The 21,498-nt window shown below is 45.0% G+C and overlaps 3 non-coding genes across 3 annotated transcripts; all 3 read left to right on the plus strand.

Moving 5' to 3' along the window:
- Positions 1-14,351: 14,351 nt before the first annotated feature.
- trnai-aau (transfer RNA isoleucine (anticodon AAU)) lies at positions 14,352-14,425 on the plus strand. Its single transcript has one exon. It is a non-coding gene; the product is annotated as a tRNA-Ile (tRNA).
- A 2,214-nt stretch (positions 14,426-16,639) lies between these two features.
- trnai-aau (transfer RNA isoleucine (anticodon AAU)) lies at positions 16,640-16,713 on the plus strand. Its single transcript has one exon. It is a non-coding gene; the product is annotated as a tRNA-Ile (tRNA).
- A 2,215-nt stretch (positions 16,714-18,928) lies between these two features.
- Positions 18,929-19,002, plus strand: trnai-aau (transfer RNA isoleucine (anticodon AAU)). The gene has a single exon. It is a non-coding gene; the product is annotated as a tRNA-Ile (tRNA).
- The last annotated feature ends 2,496 nt before the right edge of the window (positions 19,003-21,498 follow it).

A 21,498-nucleotide genomic window follows, 5' to 3' on the forward strand; every position in this document is an offset into this window, starting at 1 on the left:
ATTTCATGCTAATACTTCCAGAAACAAATAAAATGGCAGCTGAATATGCAGACTGTTTATCAAAACATTCAATGGCAAGTCCAAACATAAATAAATAATCTAAAACCTCTCTGATATTTGAGGACATCCTGCCTGTTTTTGTCACACATGCGCTACCTGTCTGATCATATACATCTTCCCTGTATGGTCTCACACAGCCTCTGCATGTTTTCCACATACATCCTCCCACTCCCCATCTTACACACCCTCCATGTTTTTGTCACACACACACCTTGACTGCTTGGGACAAACTCGAAGTCTGCCAGTACTGGAGTAGACTTCAGTTTACCCACCCCTAGGGATATGATTATGTAAAAAATGGTTAGAAGTTGGAGGAATCCAAATTCCACTGACCACAGCCCTAATCCCACCTTCCTGTCTGAACTGGGATAAGATCGCAGCGAGACATGACCGAGAGAGAGACAGAGGGAGAGAGAGATTCATAGAAATTGAATACACAGAATCAGATCCTTCAGTCCAACTTGTCCACACTGACAATATACCATGAATAACTTCCATCTCATCTCTCAGCATTTGGCCCATACCTCTCTCACCCCTTCCTACTTATTTATCAATCCTGATGCATTATAAACGTTGTGCTTATACAGCCTCTACCCCTCCCTCTGGCAGCTCATTCCACACTTGCACCACTCTGTAGGAAAATTGCTGTATGTGTGGGAAAGGATATTCTCAGGCTTCTGCGCTGCTGAGGCACCTGTGTGTTCACACCGGTGAGAAGCCATACATTTATTCCTTGTATTGGAAATGACTCAAACAATCATCCGATCTGCTGTGACATTTTGGCAGCCATGCAGATGATAAATGTTTTAGAACACTGACTATAGCTGTTAATTTTATTCAATGCTAAGTAAACGTATTGGCGAGTGGAGAATACATAAAGAGACAGAAGCGACAGATATGAAATGCTTCAATCCTTCACGAAATCTATACCATGTACTGATTGATGTCCGTTTCTTCCTTCACCATGATTACCTTTTTTAATGTAGGAGGATAATTTAGGGATAGAAGTATTTCCTTAACTTTCCAAAGCGGTAAAATAATGCAGGACATACTGAGTTAATTTTCATCTGTCAACGTGTACTTTGGCAGGCTTAATAAATAAGATAAAAACATTTACTCACAAACAGTGACCATCAAGTGCTCACTGAAGATTATTGGATAGGGCATCGTGGACGTCGGTTTCCAGTGAAATTCCTTAGGGATCGGTGAGGGAGCTCTGCTCTTTGTGATGTTTATGAATACGTTGGATGAGGAAGAAGAAAGGTGAGGTAGTAAGTTTTCCGATGACATGGAGGTTGGTGGAGTTGTCGATAGTGTAATCGGCTGTTGTGGATTGCAATGAAACATTGCCATATGTGGCAGATGGAGATAAACCCGAAAAAGTGTGGAGTCGTTCACTTTGGAAGTGCGACTTTCAATGCAGAACACAGGGTTAAAGGATTCCTGGCAGTGTGGAGGAGCAGAGGAATCTTGGGTCATATTGGCTGTCTTTAGAGCAAGTGTCAGGTGTTGGTCTATCCCAATCACCATGCAAGTTAAAATCTACTAAGGAGCTTCCAGTTTTACAAATAAAGTTACGAAATAGTTGTTCAAAGTGACAATCACAATGAAAGAACTTGTTTCTTATGTACTGTAGGAGAACCTTTGAATGTAGTACCCACCCAGATTACAATTAAAGTCGAGAAATGTGGGATGATTTGAACACGTCGATATGCCACCTTGGAGATATTTCGATTGTTTGCCAATAAAGTATGCTTTAGGAAGCTACATTTGATAATCTCGTCACGACCAATCAGGGCAGGACGACGGAGACAGCTGGTGTGACTGACATTTATTTTAATATATGCACCTGGAATTTCGGACATACCACGATGTTTAGCTTTCAGTAAATGTGCTGATATGATGTGTTATATATGAAATAAAGAACGTGTGATTTCACAGTGAACCTGCACTGGAATGGGTCCTAGATACATATTACTCTTCGAGGAAAAGCCGGACATGTAACGACTTATGTGTCCCAGACAATGCGGCTGCATTTTGACATCATCGATACAGTGACACATTCTCCCGTAAGGCACTATCTTTAACCAATCAGAAGGTAAGCAGGTAAATGCTGCATTTTGCTTGTTTGTTTCTTTAGATCTAATTTTTAAAAGTTTATCTTTTAGAGGGATGGCAGCAAAGGCAGTGTAATGTTCCTCTTGCAACATGTATGAGGCGAGGGAAGCCATTAGCGTCCCTGCTGATTACACTTGCAAGAAGTGCACCCATCTCCAGCTCCTCCAAGACCGTGTAAGGGAACTGGAGCTGGAGTTGGATGAACTGCGGATCATTCGGGAGGCAGAGGTGGTCATAGATCAGAGCTTTAGGGAAGTAGTTACTCCGAAATTTATAGAGAGATGGGTGACAGTGAGGGGTAGTGGGAGGAAGCCGCCAGTGCAGGGACTCCCTGCGGTCATTCCCCTCAAGAACAAGTATACCGTTTTGGATACTTGCGGGGGGATGACTTACCAGGGGTAAGCAATGAGGTTCAGGCCTCTGGCACGGAGCCTGTTCCCGTTGCTCAGAAGGGAAGGGTGGAGAAAGGTAGAGCGATAGTTATTGGGGACTCAGTAGTGAGGGGCACAGATAGGCGGTTTTGCAGGGGCGACAGAGACTCACGATTGGTATGTTGCCTCCCAGGTGCAAGGGTACGTGATGTCTCTGATCGTGTTTTCCGGACCTTAAGGGGGAGGGGGAGCAGCTCCACATCGTAGTCCACGTTGGCACCAACGACATAGGTAGGAAGAGGGGTGAGGATGTTAGGCAGGCTTTCAGGAAGCTAGGTTGGAAGCTCAGAGCTACAACGAACAGAGTTGTTGTCTCTGGTTTGTTACCTGTGCCACGTGATAGAGAGTCAAGGAATAGGGAGACAGAACAGTTAAATGCGTGGCTACAGGGATGGTGCAGGAGGGAGGGATTCCGGTTTCTGGACAACTGGGGTTCTTTCTGGGGAAGGTGGGACCTCTATAAACAGGATGGTCTACACCTGAACCTGAGGGGCACCAGTATCCTTGGGGGGAGGTTTGCTAGTGCTTTTTGGGAGGGTTTAAACTAACTCTGCAGGGGCATGGGAACCTGGACCGTAGCTTTAGGATACAGGACCTTGAGTGTAGGGAGGTTAGGAACAAGGCATCGATCTCGAAGGAGGGTGCCTGTAAACAGGAAGGTGGCTTGAAGTGTGTATACTTCAATGCCAGAAGTATAAGAAATAAGGTAGGTGAACTTGCAGCGTGGATTGGTACCTGGGACTTCGATGTTGTGGCCATTACAGAGACGTGGGTAGAACAGGGACAGGAATGGCGGTTGCAGGTTCCAGGGTTTAAATGTTTTAGCAGGGTCAGAGATGGGGGTAAAAGAGGGGGACGTGTGGCATTGCTAGTCAAGGATAGTATTACAGCGGTGGAAAGGACGATGGAGTAAGACTTGCCATCTGAGGTAGTTTGGGCTGAGGATAGAAATAGGAAAGGTGAGGTCACCCTGTTAGGAGTTTTCTACAGGCCTCCTAATAGTCCGAGAGAAGTAGAGGAAAGTATTGCGAGGATGATTCAGGAGAAGAGTGAAAGTAGCAAGGTGGTTGTTATGGGGGACTTTAACTTACCAGATATTGACTGGGAAAGGTATAGCTCGAGTTCGTTAGATGGGTCGGTGTTTGTCCAATGTGTGCAGGAGGGTTTCCTGACACACTATGTAGACAGGCCAACAAGAGGTGAGGCTAGCTGAAAATGTGTTGCTGGTTAAAGCACAGCAGGTCAGGCAGCATCCAAGAGGTGAGGCTATACTGGATTTGGTTCTAGGTAATGAACCAGGCCAAGTGTTAGACTTGGAGGTAGGTGAGCACTTCGGGGACAGTGACTGCAACTCGGTGACTTTTACTCTAGTGATGGAGAGGGATAAGTGTGCACTGCAGGGCAAGTGTTACAGTTGGGGTCAGGGAAATTATGATGCGGTGAGGCATGACTTAGGATGCGTGGATTGGAAAAATAGGCTTCAAGGGAAGAACACAAATGACATGTGGAGATTGTTCAAGGAACAGCTATTGGGTGTCCTTGATAAGTATGTACCATTCAGGCAGGGAGGAAAGGGTCTTGTGAGGGAACCGTGGTTTAATAAGGAATTGGAATCCCTTGTGAAAGGGAAAAGGGCGGCATATGTAAAGATGAGGCGTGAAGGTTCAGTTGGGGCGATTGAGAGTTATAAGGTAGCCAGCAAGGATCTAAAGAGAGAGCTAAGAGCAGCGAGAAGGGGACATGAAAAGTCCTTAGTTGGTAGGATTAGGGAAAACCCAAAGGCTTTCTATAGGTATGTCAGGAATAAAAGGATGACTAGGGTAGGTATCGGTCCAGTCAAGGATAGTAGTGGGAAGTTGTGCGTGGAGGCGGAGGAGATTGGAGAGACACTAAATCAATACTTTTCGCCAGTATTCACTCAGGAACAGGACTCTGTTGCTGATGTGAATATTGAGTCGCAAGTGATTAGAATGGATGACCTTGAGGCATGTAGGGAAGAGGTCTGGGGAATACTGGAAAGGATGAAAATAGTTAAGTCCCCTGGGCCTGATGGCATTTATCCTAGGATCCTCTGGGAATCTAGGGAGGAGATAGCGGACCCATTGGCCTTGATTTTAATGTCGTCATTGTCTACGGGAATAGTGCCAGAAGACTGGAGGATAGCGAATGTGGTCCCCTTGTTCAAGAAGGGGAGTAGGGATAGCCCGAGTAACTATAGGCCAGTGAGTCTCACTTCTGTTGTGGGCAAAGTCTTGGAGAGAATTGTAAGGGATAGGATTTATGAACATGTGGATAGGAATAATGTGATCAAGTATAGTCAGCATGGTTTTGTGAAGGGCAGGTCGTGCCTCACAAACCTTATTGAGTTCTTTGAGAAGGTGACCAAGGAAGTGGACGAGGGTAAAGCAGTAGATGTGGTGTATATGGATTTTAGCAAGCCGTTCGATAAGGTACCCCATGTTAGGCTAATGGAGGCATGGCATTGAGGGTGCATTAGAGGTTTGGATTAGGAATTGGCTGGCTGGAAGGAGACAGAGGGTAGTAGTTGATGGTATGGGTTCATCTTGGAGTGCAGTTACTAGCGGTGTTCCACAAGGATCTGTTTTGTGACCATTGCTGTTTGTCATTTTTATAAATGACCTAGAGGAGGGGCTTGAAAGCTTGGTGAGCAATTTTGCGAATGACACGAAAGTTGGTGGAGTTGTGGACAGCGAAGAAGGATGTGGCAGGTTACAGCGGGATATAGATAAGTTGCAGGGCTGGGCAGAAAGGTGCAAATGGAGTTCAATGTAGCTAAGTGTGAAGTCATTCACTTTGGTAGGAGTAACAAGAAGATGGATTACTGGGCTAATGGTAGGCTACTTGGTAGTGTGGATGAGCAGAGGGATCTTGGTGTCCATGTACACAGATCTCTGAAAGTTGCCACCCAGGTAAATAGTGCTGTGAAGAAGGCATATGGTGTACTGGGCTTTATTGGTAGAGGAATTGAGTTCCGGAGTCCTGAGGTCATGTTGCAGTTGTATAAGACTCTGGTGCGGCCTCATCTGGAGTATTGTGTGCAGTTTTGATCGCCATAGTATAGGAAGGACGTGGAGGCATTGGAACGAGTGCAGAGGAGGTTTACCAGGATGTTGCCTGGCATGGTAGGAAGATCGTATGAGGAAAGGCTGAGGCACTTGGCCTGTTCTCATTGGAGAAAAGAAGGTTTAGGGGAGATTTGATAGAGGTGTATAAGATGATTAGGTGTTTAGATAGGGTTGACAGTGAGAACCTTTTTCCGCTAATGGAGTCAGCTGCTACTAGGGGACACAGCTTTAAATTAAGAGGTGTAGGTATAGGACAGATGTTAGGGGTAGATTCTTTACTCAGCGGGTTGTGAGTTCATGGAATGCCCTGCCAGTAGCAGTGGTGGACTCTCCCTCTTTATGGTCATTTAAGCGGGCATTGGATAAGCATATGGAGGTTATTGGGCTAGTGTAGGTTAGGTAGGCTTTGGTCGGCGCAACATCGAGGGTCGAAGGGCCTGTACTGCGCCGTATTTTTCTATGTTCTATGTTCTATAGAAGACAGTTAATTCTCACGGGGAATGGGCAGGAATGCAGCGAGGATAATCATGAACTTTCTACACACTTAGATTGGTATGATTAAGAACTGTTCACATTTCGAACACAACTGAATAAAACGGGGGGCAAATTTTATACCAATGTTGAATCTGTTCCTTAAAACCCATGAATCTGTGTCAGAGCATTTTATAAACTCACCGCACTCTTCAGGAGAAGGACGGGTCGAGTCGATCTGACCACAGCAGTAGAAGATGGGGATTTTTAACATCAACTGATCTTAAGTTACTGAAGGTGTTCTTTTCTCTCTCTTGCACAGTGAATTATTGTAGGAATCAATAGTAATGTGGAGGTTTTTTTTGATGTGTGGGAAACTGCAGCTGACTCCTGCTAATGCACAGTTGATCGGTTATAACACTGTTAATGAAGGTAGAGAATCAAGACAACACTTACATGTTAAAAATGTTGTAATTAAAACAGTATATGTCAAGCAGCGTCTGCAATCAAGAACGAGATCAGATGTCGTGCCTGAGATTTGTGGGCGGACAGAGCGTGAAATACACAAATAAAATGAAGCTGGCACTCACAATACTGCTTCAATGACGTCGTTGAAAGGGAGAATTGCAGATGCTGGAGATTATTCAGGAGCATATTCCTCAAAAAGGACAGCAGTTCAGGCATCTTCCGACAAGCAGGAAAATCGAAGTTTCAGCAAAAGCCCTTCATTAGTGTTGAGGGTTTGAGACTCGCGGGTGGAGAGATTAAATGGCAGGGGCGTGGGGCTGGGGGATACGCAGCTGAGAGTGCAAAAGGTAGATGGAAGTGGGAGGACTGGTGATAAGTCAGAGGGAAGCAGGATGGACAGGTAGGACAAGCCATGAGCGCGGTGCTGAGATGGAAGTTTGAAACTGGGATTAGGTGGGGGGAGGGGATATGGGGAAATTGTTGAAATCTATATTGATGCCATGGGCCTGGTGTTTCCCGAGGCTGAAAATTAGGTGTATTTTCTCACAAGTCAGGTGGTAAGGGAGTGGCGATGTAGGAGGCCCAGGACCGACATGTCCTCGGTGGAGTGGGAGGGTAGTTGAAGTTTTTGGCCAAGAGGTGTTTAGTGCAGGAGTCCTGAAGCGCTCTTCGAGTCATCATCCGGTCTTCGAAACGCAGATGAGAATGCATCTGGGGCAATGGATGCAGTAACTGACATGTATGGAAATGGCGGTAAAAGACTGATGATGTGGAAGGCAGCTTTGTGGCTATGGACCCTGGTTGGCGGGATGTGTGGGCACAGGTTTTGCAGTTCCTGTGGTGGCAAAAGAAACGGCCAATATCTCTGGTGTTGTGTTCCGTTTGTAGGTGGCATAAATGGCCAAGGTTGTATGTAATCTGCAGAGGTAGCTGGGGGTGGAGGGTGATAACCAGGGAATCCCTGCCCTTTTTTGGGGTTGGAGGAGTGTGTTTCAAATGTGAAGGTACAGGAAATGGACGAGATGTTTGGGAGGGCTTCATCAACCAGGTAGGAGGGGAAATTGCGGACTTTGGAAAGGCGGCCATTTGGTGTGATCTGTGGTGAACTAGTCATACAGTCGTAGAATCACAGAGATATCCAGCAATGAAACTAGCCCTTCGGTCCAAGCCGCCCATGCCGTCCAGATATCCCAAAGTAATCTAGTTCACCTGCCAGCAGCCAGCCCATAACCCTCCTAATCCTTCCTATTCATATACTCTTCAAAATGCATTTTACATGCTGCAATTGTACCAACCCCCACCTATTCCTCTGGCAGCTGATTCTATACACGTACAATCCTCAGCGTGAAAAAGTTGCCACTGAGATTTCTCTTATTTCATCCAACTCTCACCCTAAATTTGTGCCCTCTAATTCTGGACTCTCACACGTCATGGAAAATACTTTGGCTATTTTTCCTATCCATGACCCTCCTAACTTTGGAGCCTCCATAAGGTCACCCCTCAGCCTCCAACGCTCGAGGCAAAATAGCCCCAACCAGTTCAGCCTTTCCCTGTAGCTCAAAGCCTCCAACCCTGGCAACATCCTTGTAAATCCTTTCTGGACCCTTTCAAGTTTCACCGCATGAATTAGGTAGGAAGGAAACCAGAATTGTACGCAATATTCCGAAAGGGGACGAAGCAATGTCCAGGACAGCCGCAAAATGGACGCAATTTTCTGAGCAATAAAGCAAAGGATAAGAAACGCATTGTTCACTATCCTATCTACCAGCGACTACACTTTCAAGGAGCTATGAACGTGCACTCCATGGTCTCTTTATTCATCAACACTCCCTATGTCCTGACCGTTAAGTGGAAAAGTCCTGCTGAGTTTTGCTTTCCCAAAATGCAGCGCCTCGCATTCATCTTAATTAATCACCTGCCCCTTCTCAGCCGATTGGCCCATCTGACAAAGATCTTGTTGTAATCTGTGGCAACATTCCTTTGCTGTCCATGACACATCCAATGATGATGTCATCTGCATGCTTACTGATAATGCCTCATATGATCACATCCATATCATTTATAAAAACGACGAAAAGTCGAGGACCCAGCACCGATCGTTTTGGCACTCCACTGGTCACAGGCCCCCAGTTTGAAAAGCAACCCTCGGCCACCACACTCTTCCTTCTACCGTTCAGCTACTTCAATATTCAAATGCCTACTTCTCCCTATATTCGCTGAGATCTAACCATGCTAATCAGTCTCCCATGGGAAAACTTGTCGAACGCCTGAGTGAAGTCCATTTAGATGACATCTATCGCTGTGCCATCATGAATCCTATTAGTTACTGTGATGGAAAATTATCCATTTCGTGTGGAATTTGAAAGAGAATGATTTTGGAACATTTAATGCTGTGCTGAGCTTTGTAAACAATACTTTGGTGAGGTTTGCGGCCAGCTTGTCGCTGTTTCAAATTTGTAAACATTCAACTCGATCTTGCAAGAGTCGGACGCAGTGAAAGAAGAAAAAATCTGTTATGTCCAAGACCAGGGGATGAGAGAACAACAACTTGAGTTTTCCCAGTCGTTTCCCTTGAGTGTTAGATAAGAAACAGTATAAGGCAAGTATCTGAACAATGCTCAGATAACCCTGATATTGAGGCATTGAGATGAAAGTACTGGGGTCAATTCTGCTGAATTTAAATAAAGCTCCTTTCTTTGCCCTTGCTAAGAGTTGAGTCAAGTCAATTTAATTTCCGCGACAGTAAACTTATGGGGCCCGTCCCGGTACCAGGCAACTGAGTGGGATTCTGAAGATTCCTAGGAGGCGTAGCCGCCAGCGCCATGAAGTTGTATCTCTTCATTTCGAGCGGTCAATTGGCCCTTTTCTGTGAGAGGACCCCGAATCTGTCGATCACACAAGCACCGGCATTCGGATCGAATAGGATCGCGGTACCTATCGTGACTTAAGTAATCCTACATAGAAACTCATTGTAAGAGAATAAATAAAGCAGGGACAGGGTTCAGTGAACTCTTGCGTGGCATTAGAGCAAAGCCCAAGGGAAGGGAACAACCGTCTCTGGAGTGTTTCAGAGACAGCAAATTTAAGGGTGGTTTTAGACTTGGAGCCACCACTGGCTTAGTTGGACTCACCAAAGGCGTACTGGATTCGTGGTTTCTTGGTTGACGAAAACCAAGGCATTGAGGCGGACTGTCCAATGCGAGAGGGGACCTCCGGAGGTAAGAAAGCAAGTCAAAGAGATAAAATAACGGTAGTGTGTGTGTGTGTGTGTGTGTGTGTGTGTGTGTGTGTGTGTGTGTGTGTGTGTGTGTGAGAGAGAGAGAGAGAGAGAGATGAATACTTTTCCAGTTACTCTAAAAATGCGCTCCGACAAGAGCAAACAAAAGGACAGTCCACACAGTACTTGAAATGGCCAACCAAAAATGCAATACATGCGAAATAATTACGTCCTCGCGTGTGTAAAGCAGTTAGAATTGTGGATCAAGGAATGTGGTTTACCTGGGGGAGGAAGATTTAGTAAATGACAGGTGGAAATATTGAGGTCGATGATGGAGTAGAGAGAGGAGAAAAGGACGCGAAAAATAAAACATTTGAATTGGAACGCTTATAACATGAGGCAGATATCAGCGAAAGGAAATCTCGAGTAGGTGATAGATCAAGTCCACGTACAAACACCAGCACACATGCAGACGCGAGCGTAAAACAATCTAACGATGCTGTACAGTGTCCTAATTAAGTTTCATATTCTGACTTTTTTGACTGCCCTCCGAGACCAACAGCTCCCCTACGAGATCCGCCTGGCCGAAGGTTCCACGTCAGTGGCCAAGGCCTCATGGTCTGCTGAATCACCAGTCGCACGCCAGACCTGCAACCAATTGAAGCAAGAAGCTCAAAAGAAGGAATTCCACTCCAAGATGGAAAGGCATCCAGATGCTGGAATCTGAAACCAAAAGAGAAAATGCTGGAAAATCTCAGTAGGTCTGCCACCATCTGCAAGGAGATAAAAGAGCTGACGTTTCGAGTCTAACTGACCCTTTGTTAAAGACAATAAAGGGGAGAATTAGGGAGCTATTTACACCAGGCTGAGAGAAGGTGAGTCAAGGCTTCTGATGCAAAGGTGATAATGACAGTGCACGGAGAGAGAAAAGGGAGATGAGGAGCCGTGAATGACCAAGGCTGAAGCTAGTGCTATGTGACAAAATATGTGGGGGATGGGTGAAGCAGATGCAAAATTGAAAACAGAGGAGAAGCGTAGCAAAGGGGGGAAGAGGAGAGGAAAGCTGGATTGACAGTGTGGGAAGCGACAGAATGAGAGACTGTCAAGAAATAAGAGGTACGGTACAGAACAGGGAAATAACACAAATAAAAAGGTAATTAAGATAAACTTATCCGAAGTTGTTCGAATTGCACAACTTCAGACAATTTTACTTCAATATTTTATTGTTTTTTTTATCATTTCACCTGCAATATCATAGAGCCATTAGATAAAACAAAGTCCTCGGTCGAACTCGTTCATTACGAACATATAACCTCAACTGATTCAGCCACGATTGCATGCACTTGACTCATGTCTCTCTAAACCCTTCCTATTCAAATACGCGTCTAAATTCCTTAAAAGAATTGGAATTGAACCAGCCATCAACAGCTCGTCTGTCAAATTTTTGCTGACACGCAACATCCCCTGCATGAAGCCGTTGCTCCTCACTGCATTTCGAATTCTCACTCGACCACAACAGATTTATACCCTCTCGTTCGGCACTGCCCCACCTGATCGAAAAGAACTTATCTACTTACCCGATTCATGCCCCTCATGATTGAAAATCCTCCATAAGATCAGCTCCCAGCCTCTGACGCGCAGGGCAAAATAACGAGAGAGTGTTCAGCCTGTAAACAAATATCGTCTGGAGAAACGTACCTTCAACGATCGCTCACTGTGCTTCTGAAAACTCACAGACCTTTGGTGTCAGGGTTATGAGCTGCTGACAAACTGCTGCGAACCTTATGCTAAATGTATTTGAATTGTAATCTAACAGTGGGATTCTTTCTGCTCTCGAAGGATGAAGTTGTTTTAGAGTCAGCAACAGCGCAGAACTCAATTGCACGTTTTGCTCAATGAGTCATGTTGCTTATGCACCTTTTCCATTTTCAAATGTAGGATGTAGCTTTCTGTCAGATGCTGTCATCTTAGCAGCTGATCTGTCGCTGAAAAACGCTACGGGAAGGCGTGATAACTTGCTAAATATGCTGTCAAACGAAGATTGCAAAAGCAACATGAGTCATTGAGCAAAACGTGCAACTGAGTTCTGCGCTGTTGCTGACTTCGGAAAAGTCAATGATTTTTTTTTGAAAAGCTATGCAACGAAAGGAAATACGACAGACGATCGTGCGATCGATAACAAATCAGAATATGAATAGCCGCTGCGTTTCAGAGAACCAGCAATATAGGCATTTGCTTTCAGCTACCAGCTGCGTTTTACGATAAGCTTAGCTAGTCAGAGCGTGGGTTCAATCCCCACACTAACCGTCTCGTTACCTGTGTTGTGTCAAGTTTCGAGTCTTTTACTTGAACTATCTGCAAGAACTTGTCACATGATCGATTTAAACGTGTATTTATTCGAAAGACGACCATCGCTGTCATAGAACATCAACTCGTTGGTCCTATGCCGGATCTCAGCTGCGTTGCTGTATTTTCAAACAATGTGTCCCACGAAACCACAAAATCACCAAGCAGAAAGCCTCACCGGCGCAATAAAACATTTGACAGGGATAGACGCACAACTCGATCACCGTACCCATGATGACTGGTGGATGTTGTCTGCAGCAAATCAATCAGTCTCAATTGTTTTCACAAAGAAATGCAAAACATGAAATACATAAAGTCGACCTGGCACAGTCTCGGAGGAGAACCAGAATTCAGGCTTCAATTCACTTCAAAGATTCGTTCAACTCATTTTCCTGGATCTCTGTTACTACATTTCTCGCGACTTCCATAGGGAATTCATTCGCTTGCTCACCTCTCATGCATCGACACTGGAGTCATCATATCCCCAGCAATATCACAGAGTCATTAATAAAAGCAAATTACTGCAGATGCTGGAATTCGAAACCAAAAGAGAACATGCTGGAAAATCTCAGCAGGTCTGGCACCATCTGCAAGGAGAGAAAAGAGTTGACGTTTCGAGTCTAACTGACCCTTTGTTAAAGATTTTGAAAAAAGGGTAGATTTACAGAGCTATTAACACCAGGCTGAGAGAAGGTGAGTCAAGGCTCCAGATGCAAAGGTGATAATGACAGTGCACGGAGAGATTAAAGGGAGATGAGGAGCCGCGAATGACCAAGGCTGAAGCCAGTGTTACGTGACAAAATATGTGGGGCATGTGGAAAACAGAGACAAAATGGAAAACAGGGGAGAGGCGTAGCAAAGCGGCAAGAGGAGAGGAAAAATGTATTGACAGAGTGGGAAGCGACAGAAAGAGAGACAATCAAGAAATAAGAGGTACACAACAGTGAGAAAAACGCAAATAAAAAAGGTAAGTAAAATAATTGAAATAAAATTATCTGAAGTTGTTTGAATTTAACAACTTCAGACAATTTTACTTCATTATTTTATTCATCTCTTTTATCATTTCACCTGCAATATCATAGAGCCATTAGATATGGACAGCACTGAAAACACAATCTTCGGTCTTGCTCATCCATTCCGAACAGATATCCTCAACTGATCCAGCCACGATTGCATGCACTTGACCCATGTCTCTCTAAACCCTTCCTATTCAAATACACATCCAAATTCCTTAAAAGTATTGGAATTGTACCAGCCATCACCAGCTCGTCTGGCAACTTATTGCAGACACTCACCACCCTTTGCGTGACGCAGTTGCTCCTCACTGCCTGTCGAATTCTCACCCTCCCACACCAGATTTATACCCTCTCGTGCTGCACTGCCCCACCTGAGCGAAACGAACTTATCTATTTACCCGAGAAATGCCCCTCATGATTGAAAAACCTTCATAAGGTCAGCTCCCAGCCTCTGACGCGCCAGGCAAAATAGTGAGAGAGTGTTCAGCCTGTAAGCGTTTGCACCTTTTCCATTTTCAAATGTAGGATGTAGCATGCTGTCTGAAGCAGTCATCTTAGCAGCTGATCTGTCGCTGACAAACGCTGCAGGAAGGCGTGCTAACCTGCTAAATATGCTGTCAAACGAAGATTGCAAAAGCAACATGAGTCATTGAGCAAAACGTGCAATTGAGTTCTGCGCTGTTGCTGACTCTAAAGCAACTGCGTCCTTCGGGAGCAGAAAGAATCCCACAGTTGAGTTCCAATTCCAATGCATTTGGCATAAGGTTCGCAGCAGTTTATCAGCAGCACATAACCCTGACTCCAAAGGTCTGTGAGTTTCCAGAAGCACAGTGAGCGATCGTTGAAGGTACGTTTCAACCAGATGATATTTGTCAACATGACAAGCTGCAGCTGAGCTGGTGGCATTGCGATTGAAATTGCATGCGTCCGAACATTGTGCTTAATTTTGGATATCAGAGCAAATGGTTAGCTCGAGTGTGCGCGTTCGGAAAAGTCAATTTTTTTTTGTTAAAAAACTTTGCATCGGAAGGAAATACTTCAGACGATCGTGCGATCGATTGCAAATCGGAAAACGCATAGCCGCCGTGGTTGTGAGCGCAGGCAATATAAGCCTTTGTTTTGAGCGTGCGGCGGCGTCGGTCGGTTAGCTTAGCTGGTTAGAGCGTGGTGCTAATAACGCCAAGGTCGTGGGTTCAATCCCCACACTGACCATGTGCAGCGCTCGTCTCGTCAGCTGTGCTTGCTCAAGGTTTGTCGTGGCTTTTGCTTTCACCGTCTGCAAGAACTTGTCACATGATCGATTCAGATGTGTATTCATTCGAAAGCTGACCATCGCTGTTGTGGAACATCAACTCGTTGGTCCCATGCCGGATCTCAGCTGCGTTGTTGTATTTCCAAACAAAGTGCACCACGAAACCACAAAATCACCAGCAGAAAGCCTCACCGGCGCAATACAACATTTGACTGGGATATACGCACAACTCGATCACCGTACCCATGATGACTGGTGGATGTTGTCTGCAGCAAATCAATCAGTCTCAATTGTTTTCACAAAGAAATGCAAAACATGAAATATATAATGTATTAAGTCGACCTGGCACAGTCTCGGAGGAGAACCAGAATTCAGGCTTCAATTCACTTCAAAGATTCGTTCAACTCATTTTCCTGGATCTCTGTTACTACATTTCCCGCGACTTCCAGAGGGAATTCATTCGCTTGCTCACCTCTCATGCATCGACACTGGAGTCATCATATCCCCAGCAATATCACAGAGTCATTAATAAAAGCAAATTACTGCAGATGCTGGAATTCGAAACCAAAAGAGAACATGCTGGAAAATCTCAGCAGGTCTGGCACCATCTGCAAGGAGAGAAAAGAGTTGACGTTTCGAGTCTAACTGACCCTTTGTTAAAGATTTTGAAAAAAGGGTAGATTTACAGAGCTATTAACACCAGGCTGAGAGAAGGTGAGTCAAGGCTCCAGATGCAAAGGTGATAATGACAGTGCACGGAGAGATTAAAGGGAGATGAGGAGCCGCGAATGACCAAGGCTGAAGCCAGTGTTACGTGACAAAATATGTGGTGCATGTGGAAAACAGAGACAAAATGGAAAACAGGGAGAAGCGTAGCAAAGCGGGCAGAGGAGAGGAAAAATGTATTGACAGAGTGGGAAGCGACAGAAAGAGAGACAATCAAGAAATAAGAGGTACACAACAGTGAGAAAAACGCAAATAAAAAAGGTAAGTAAAATAATTGAAATAATATTATCTGAAGTTGTTTGAATTTAACAACTTCAGACAATTTTACTTCATTATTTTATTCATCTCTTTTATCATTTCACCTGCAATATCATAGAGCCATTAGATATGGACAGCACTGAAAACACAATCTTCGGTCTTGCTCATCCATTCCGAACAGATATCCTCAACTGATCCAGCCACGATTGCATGCACTTGACCCATGTCTCTCTAAACCCTTCCTATTCAAATACACATCCAAATTCCTTAAAAGTATTGGAATTGTACCAGCCATCACCAGCTCGTCTGGCAACTTATTGCAGACACTCACCACCCTTTGCGTGACGCAGTTGCTCCTCACTGCCTGTCGAATTCTCACCCTCCCACACCAGATTTATACCCTCTCGTGCTGCACTGCCCCACCTGAGCGAAACGAACTTATCTATTTACCCGAGAAATGCCCCTCATGATTGAAAAAACCTTCATAAGGTCAGCTCCCAGCCTCTGACGCGCCAGGCAAAATAGTGAGAGAGTGTTCAGCCTGTAAGCGTTTGCACCTTTTCCATTTTCAAATGTAGGATGTAGCATGCTGTCTGAAGCAGTCATCTTAGCAGCTGATCTGTCGCTGACAAACGCTGCAGGAAGGCGTGCTAACCTGCTAAATATGCTGTCAAACGAAGATTGCAAAAGCAACATGAGTCATTGAGCAAAACGTGCAATTGAGTTCTGCGCTGTTGCTGACTCTAAAGCAACTGCGTCCTTCGGGAGCAGAAAGAATCCCACAGTTGAGTTCCAATTCCAATGCATTTGGCATAAGGTTCGCAGCAGTTTATCAGCAGCACATAACCCTGACTCCAAAGGTCTGTGAGTTTCCAGAAGCACAGTGAGCGATCGTTGAAGGTACGTTTCAACCAGATGATATTTGTCAACATGACAAGCTGCAGCTGAGCTGGTGGCATTGCGATTGAAATTGCATGCGTCCGAACATTGTGCTTAATTTTGGATATCAGAGCAAATGGTTAGCTCGAGTGTGCGCGTTCGGAAAAGTCAATTTTTTTTGTTAAAAAACTTTGCATCGGAAGGAAATACTTCAGACGATCGTGCGATCGATTGCAAATCGGAAAACGCATAGCCGCCGTGGTTGTGAGCGCAGGCAATATAAGCCTTTGTTTTGAGCGTGCGGCGGCGTCGGTCGGTTAGCTTAGCTGGTTAGAGCGTGGTGCTAATAACGCCAAGGTCGTGGGTTCAATCCCCATTCTGACCATGTGCAGCGCTCGTCTCGTCAGCTGTGCTTGCTCAAGGTTTGTCGTGGCTTTTGCTTTCACCGTCTGCAAGAACTTGTCACATGATCGATTCAGATGTGTATTCATTCGAAAGCTGACCATCGCTGTTGTGGAACATCAACTCGTTGGTCCCATGCCGGATCTCAGCTGCGTTGTTGTATTTCCAAACAAAGTGCACCACGAAACCACAAAATCACCCAGCAGAAAGCCTCACCGGCGCAATACAACATTTGACAGGGATATACGCACAACTCGATCACCGTACCCATGATGACTGGTGGATGTTGTCTGCAGCAAATCAATCAGTCTCAATTGTTTTCACAAAGAAATGCAAAACATGAAATATATAATGTATTAGGTCGACCTGGCACAGTCTCGGAGGAGAACCAGAATTCAGGCTTCAATTCACTTCAAAGATTCGTTCAACTCATTTTCCTGGATCTCTGTTACTACATTTCCCGCGACTTCCAGAGGGAATTCATTCGCTTGCTCACCTCTCATGCATCGACACTGGAGTCATCATATCCCCAGCAATATCACAGAGTCATTAATAAAAGCAAATTACTGCAGATGCTGGAATTCGAAACCAAAAGAGAACATGCTGGAAAATCTCAGCAGGTCTGGCACCATCTGCAAGGAGAGAAAAGAGTTGACGTTTCGAGTCTAACTGACCCTTTGTTAAAGATTTTGAAAAAAGGGTAGATTTACAGAGCTATTAACACCAGGCTGAGAGAAGGTGAGTCAAGGCTCCAGATGCAAAGGTGATAATGACAGTGCACGGAGAGATTAAAGGGAGATGAGGAGCCGCGAATGACCAAGGCTGAAGCCAGTGTTACGTGACAAAATATGTGGGGCATGTGGAAAACAGAGACAAAATGGAAAACAGGGGAGAAGCGTAGCAAAGCGGGCAGAAGAGAGGAAAAATGTATTGACAGAGTGGGAAGCGACAGAAAGAGAGACAATCAAGAAATAAGAGGTACACAACAGTGAGAAAAACGCAAATAAAAAAGGTAAGTAAAATAATTGAAATAAAATTATCTGAAGTTGTTTGAATTTAACAACTTCAGACAATTTTACTTCATTATTTTATTCATCTCTTTTATCATTTCACCTGCAATATCATAGAGCCATTAGATATGGACAGCACTGAAAACACAATCTTCGGTCTTGCTCATCCATTCCGAACAGATATCCTCAACTGATCCAGCCACGATTGCATGCACTTGACCCATGTCTCTCTAAACCCTTCCTATTCAAATACACATCCAAATTCCTTAAAAGTATTGGAATTGTACCAGCCATCACCAGCTCGTCTGGCAACTTATTGCAGACACTCACCACCCTTTGCGTGACGCAGTTGCTCCTCACTGCCTGTCGAATTCTCACCCTCCCACACCAGATTTATACCCTCTCGTGCTGCACTGCCCCACCTGAGCGAAACGAACTTATCTATTTACCCGAGAAATGCCCCTCATGATTGAAAAACCTTCATAAGGTCAGCTCCCAGCCTCTGACGCGCCAGGCAAAATAGTGAGAGAGTGTTCAGCCTGTAAGCGTTTGCACCTTTTCCATTTTCAAATGTAGGATGTAGCATGCTGTCTGAAGCAGTCATCTTAGCAGCTGATCTGTCGCTGACAAACGCTGCAGGAAGGCGTGCTAACCTGCTAAATATGCTGTCAAACGAAGATTGCAAAAGCAACATGAGTCATTGAGCAAAACGTGCAATTGAGTTCTGCGCTGTTGCTGACTCTAAAGCAACTGCGTCCTTCGGGCGCAGAAAGAATCCCACAGTTGAGTTCCAATTCCAATGCATTTGGCATAAGGTTCGCAGCAGTTTATCAGCAGCACATAACCCTGACTCCAAAGGTCTGTGAGTTTCCAGAAGCACAGTGAGCGATCGTTGAAGGTACGTTTCAACCAGATGATATTTGTCAACATGACAAGCTGCAGCTGAGCTGGTGGCATTGCGATTGAAATTGCATGCGTCCGAACATTGTGCTTAATTTTGGATATCAGAGCAAATGGTTAGCTCGAGTGTGCGCGTTCGGAAAAGTCAATTTTTTTTGTTAAAAAACTTTGCATCGGAAGGAAATACTTCAGACGATCGTGCGATCGATTGCAAATCGGAAAACGCATAGCCGCCGTGGTTGTGAGAGCAGGCAATATAAGCCTTTGTTTTGAGCGTGCGGCTGCGTAGGTCGGTTAGCTTAGCTGGTTAGAGCGTGGTGCTAATAACGCCAAGGTCGTGGGTTCAATCCCCACACTGACCATGTGCAGCGATCGTCTCGTCAGCTGTGCTTGCTCAAGGTTTGTCGTGGCTTTTGCTTTCACCGTCTGCAAGAACTTGTCACATGATCGATTCAGATGTGTATTCATTCGAAAGCTGACCATCGCTGTTGTGGAACATCAACTCGTTGGTCCCATGCCGGATCTCAGCTGCGTTGTTGTATTTCCAAACAAAGTGCACCACGAAACCACAAAATCACCCAGCAGAAAGCCTCACCGGCGCAATACAACATTTGACAGGGATATACGCACAACTCGATCACCGTACCCATGATGACTGGTGGATGTTGTCTGTAGCAAATCAATCAGTCTCAATTGTTTTCACAAAGAAATGCAAAACATGAAATATATAATGTATTAGGTCGACCTGGCACAGTCTCGGAGGAGAACAGAATTCAGGCTTCAATTCACTTCAAAGATTCGTTCAACTCATTTTCCTGGATCTCTGTTACTACATTTCCCGCGACTTCCAGAGGGAATTCATTCGCTTGCTCACCTCTCATGCATCGACACTGGAGTCATCATATCCCAGCAATATCACAGAGTCATTAATAAAAGCAAATTACTGCAGATGCTGGAATTCGAAACCAAAAGAGAAAATGCTGGAAAATCTCAGCAGGTCTGGCACCATCTGCAAGGAGAGAAAAGAGTTGACGTTTCGAGTCTAACTGACCCTGTGTTAAAGATTTTGAAAAAAGGGTAGATTTACAGAGCTATTAACACCAGGCTGAGAGAAGGTGAGTCAAGGCTCCAGATGCAAAGGTGATAATGACAGTGCACGGAGAGATTAAAGGGAGATGAGGAGCCGCGAATGACCAAGGCTGAAGCCAGTGTTACGTGACAAAATATGTGGGGCATGTGGAAAACAGAGACAAAATGGAAAACAGGGGAGAAGCGTAGCAAAGCGGGCAGAGGAGAGGAAAAATGTATTGACAGAGTGGGAAGCGACAGAAAGAGAGACAATCAAGAAATAAGAGGTACACAACAGTGAGAAAAACGCAAATAAAAAAGGGAAGTAAAATAATTGAAATAAAATTATCTGAAGTTGTTTGAATTTAACAACTTCAGACAATTTTACTTCATTATTTTATTCATCTCTTTTATCATTTCACCTGCAATATCATAGAGCCATTAGATATGGACAGCACTGAAAACACAATCTTCGGTCTTGCTCATCCATTCCGAACAGATATCCTCAACTGATCCAGCCACGATTGCATGCACTTGACCCATGTCTCTCTAAACCCTTCCTATTCAAATACACATCCAAATTCCTTAAAAGTATTGGAATTGTACCAGCCATCACCAGCTCGTCTGGCAACTTATTGCAGACACTCACCACCCTTTGCGTGACGCAGTTGCTCCTCACTGCCTGTCGAATTCTCACCCTCCCACACCAGATTTATACCCTCTCGTGCTGCACTGCCCCACCTGAGCGAAACGACCTTATCTATTTACCCGAGAAATGCCCCTCATGATTGAAAAACCTTCATAAGGTCAGCTCCCAGCCTCTGACGCGCCAGGCAAAATAGTGAGAGAGTGTTCAGCCTGTAAGCGTTTGCACCTTTTCCATTTTCAAATGTAGGATGTAGCATGCTGTCTGAAGCAGTCATCTTAGCAGCTGATCTGTCGCTGACAAACGCTGCAGGAAGGCGTGCTAACCTGCTAAATATGCTGTCAAACGAAGATTGCAAAAGCAACATGAGTCATTGAGCAAAACGTGCAATTGAGTTCTGCGCTGTTGCTGACTCTAAAGCAACTGCGTCCTTCGGGAGCAGAAAGAATCCCACAGTTGAGTTCCAATTCCAATGCATTTGGCATAAGGTTCGCAGCAGTTTATCAGCAGCACATAACCCTGACTCCAAAGGTCTGTGAGTTTCCAGAAGCACAGTGAGCGATCGTTGAAGGTACGTTACAATAGCCGCCGTGGTTATGAGCGTCGGCAATATAGGCATATGCTTTGAACCGGAGCGTTCGTTGGTTGGTTTGCTCAGCTGGTTAGAGCGTGGTGCTAGTTACGCCGAGGTCGCGGGTTCGTTCCGCAATCTGACTATGTGCAGCGCTTGTGTTCTCAGCTGTGCTGTGTCAAGGTTTGTCGTGGCTTTTGCTTTCACCGTCTGCAAGAACTTGTCACATGATCGATTCAGATGTGTATTCATTCGAAAGCCGGCCATCGCGTTCATGGAACATCAACTCGTCGGTCCCATGCCGGATCTCAGCTGCGTTGCTGTATTTCCAACAAATTGTCCCGCAAAATCACCAATCAGTAAGCCTCACCAGCGCAATAAAACATTTGACAGGGATAGACGCACAACTCGATCACCGTACCCATGATGACTGGTGGATGTTGTCTGCAGCAAATCAATCAGTCTCAATTGTTTTCACAAAGAAATGCAAAGGGACAATCGGGACATGAAGCCAGAAGAAGTAGGTGAGGTCTTCAATGAATACTTCCCATCTGTATTCACACAGGAGCAAGG

This window comes from Hemiscyllium ocellatum, unplaced genomic scaffold (assembly GCF_020745735.1).
Source record: "Hemiscyllium ocellatum isolate sHemOce1 unplaced genomic scaffold, sHemOce1.pat.X.cur. scaffold_302_pat_ctg1, whole genome shotgun sequence".
NCBI lineage: Eukaryota > Metazoa > Chordata > Chondrichthyes > Orectolobiformes > Hemiscylliidae > Hemiscyllium > Hemiscyllium ocellatum.